Below are 2,370 nucleotides of genomic sequence, written 5' to 3'. Positions count from 1 at the left end.
CACTCCTGTTCATGATATTCATGGACAGAGTGTCAGGCCGTTGCCAGGGTCAGAAGGGCATTATGTGTGGATGCCAGAGGGTGGTGTCTCTGTTATTTGCAGACAATGTTGTTCTTTTGGCTGAATCACATGGCTGCGCTCGCTGGAGCAGTTTGCAGCTGAGTGTGAAGTGGTTGGTATGTGGATCAGCATCTCCATGTAAAGATTGGCCCCTTCCAGTCCTGTCCATGTGTTATGTTTTGGTTTAGCCCCGTGTTCTTTGATTTGGCTTTTTAGTCCAGCCCCCTCGTTTTGTCACTCCACCCCTGATTGTTTCCACCTGTGTTCCTGCCTGTTCCTCGTTTACCCTGTTATTATTTAAGCCCTGTGTTTGCCTCTTGTTGTCGCGTCTTTGTTGTTTGAAATGTTTGGATGTTTGTTGTTTGAATGTTTTGAGTATGCTGATTGTTTGATGTGTATGCTCGTTTGGTTCAGTATGTTGGATTTCCATGTTCTTTGTCATGTCTGTCCCTCCTGCTATCCGCATTGGCCATTTGAGCCTGGACTGTCTTGACCCTGATTTTGGCTTTGCCCACAATAAAAGTCGCTTATCTCTGCATATGCATCCACCTCCTCGCTCCCCACCGTTACAGAAAGACCAGCCGCCAATGGACACAGTGGATAAGCGACACACTGGCATGTGGCTGTTCTGTTGGGATGAAACTCCAGCTGTTTTCACGCAGCCTGAGTTACCCATGTCCCAACGCTGCCAAGCCAGTGAGAGCAAATCCCCTGGCACTGAGGGAACACGATCGTCTCATAGGTCCCATAAGAAGGCAAAGGAACATCCTGTCTTCGATTTGGACGATGAGACCTCAGGAGACTTGGGTCTGCCTGTCTTGAGCAATGCTGCAGGGAGGAGCGACCTGCAGCGCAAGACGCGGTGAGACGGATGGAACATTCATGGCCAAGTGGGTCCCGTTTCTGCACCAGTCGCTGCACCTCCGGACCCGCCACCAGTCACCGCGCCTCTGGTTCTGCCTGCCCCATGGATGTCGCTGCAGGCCCGCCTACCCCCGTGGACATTGCTGCAGGCCCACCTGCCCCTGTGGACATTGCTGCAGGCATGCCTGCCCCCGTGGACATTGAAGCCCCTTTGTTCCTGTCCATCCCGCCCTTACCTATGTCCCATGGGCCTCCTGTTCCTGTGTCTCCTGTTCCCCGTGGGCCTCCCGTTTCTCCCGTGTCTTCTGTTCCCCGTGGGCCTCCTGTTCCTTCTCTGTCTGCTGTTCCCCGTGGGCCTCCTGTTTCTATTCCTTCGTTTTTTGCCCTGCTCTGTTCCTGGTTTTTTCTTGTTCCCATCTGTTGTGTCTATGCCTGTTCCTGTTGAGGTTCCCGTTTCTGTCTCTCCTTTCGTTTCTGTCCTGCTGTCTGTCTGTGTGTTGGTTTCTGTGCCTGTGTCAGTTTTGGTTCCTGTTCCCCTGTCTTTTGCGTGATCTGTGATCAGTGCTTGTTTCCCTCATCCCATTGTTCCTCCGGTTGTCTCTTGTTCGGCATCGTTTTTGAGGTATGCCTCCTCATCCTCCTGTGTTTCGTCCTTGTTCTCTTCCTGTTTCGTCTGTTCCTGTGTCTGGTGTTGTGTCTTCTGTTTCTGTGCCTTTGGCTTCTTCTCTCATTTCTGCTTCTCTGCCCCTTTCTGCTTCTGTGCCTTTGTCTTCTGTTCCTTGTTCTATTGTTCTGTTTTCTGTCCCTTGTTCCCGCGTTCCCATTCCTGTGCCCATTTCTGTTCCTGCTTCTGTGTCTATTGCCTGTCCCGTGTCCTGTCCCGGCTACTGTCCCTGTCTAGTTTGTTTCTGTTTTTGGTCCCTTGGGTCTGTTTGGTTTTGTTCTGTTGTGTTTTGTTTGGCACGCCTCAGAGTGCACGCCTTTGGTTGGGGGGTGGATTGTACTGTCACGATTGGCCCCTCCCAGTCCTGTCCATGTGTTGTGTTTTGGTTTAGCCTGCGTGTTATTTGTTTTGTTTTTTTTAGTTCAGCCCCCTTGTTTCATGACTCCACCCCTGATTGTTTCCACCTGTGTTCCTGCCTGTTCCTTGTTTACCCTATTATTATATAAGCCCTGTATTTGTCTCTAGTTGTCACTGGTCTTTGTTGTTTGAACTGTTTGGATGTTTGTTGTTCGTATGTTTTGAGTATGCTGATTGTTCGATGTGTATGCTTGTTTGGTTCAGTATTTTGGATTTCCATGTTCTTTGTCATGTCTGTCCCTCCTGCTGTCCGCATTGGCCATTTGAACCTAGACTGTCTTGACCCTGATTTTGGATTTGCCCACAATAAAAGTTGCTTATCTCCGCATATGCGTCCGCAACCTCGCTCCCCACCATTACACTCC

Source organism: Pygocentrus nattereri, chromosome 2, assembly GCF_015220715.1.
Source record: "Pygocentrus nattereri isolate fPygNat1 chromosome 2, fPygNat1.pri, whole genome shotgun sequence".
Lineage (NCBI taxonomy): Eukaryota > Metazoa > Chordata > Actinopteri > Characiformes > Serrasalmidae > Pygocentrus > Pygocentrus nattereri.
The sequence above is the reverse complement of the archived record's forward strand: the minus strand, read 5'-3'. Positions refer to the sequence as shown.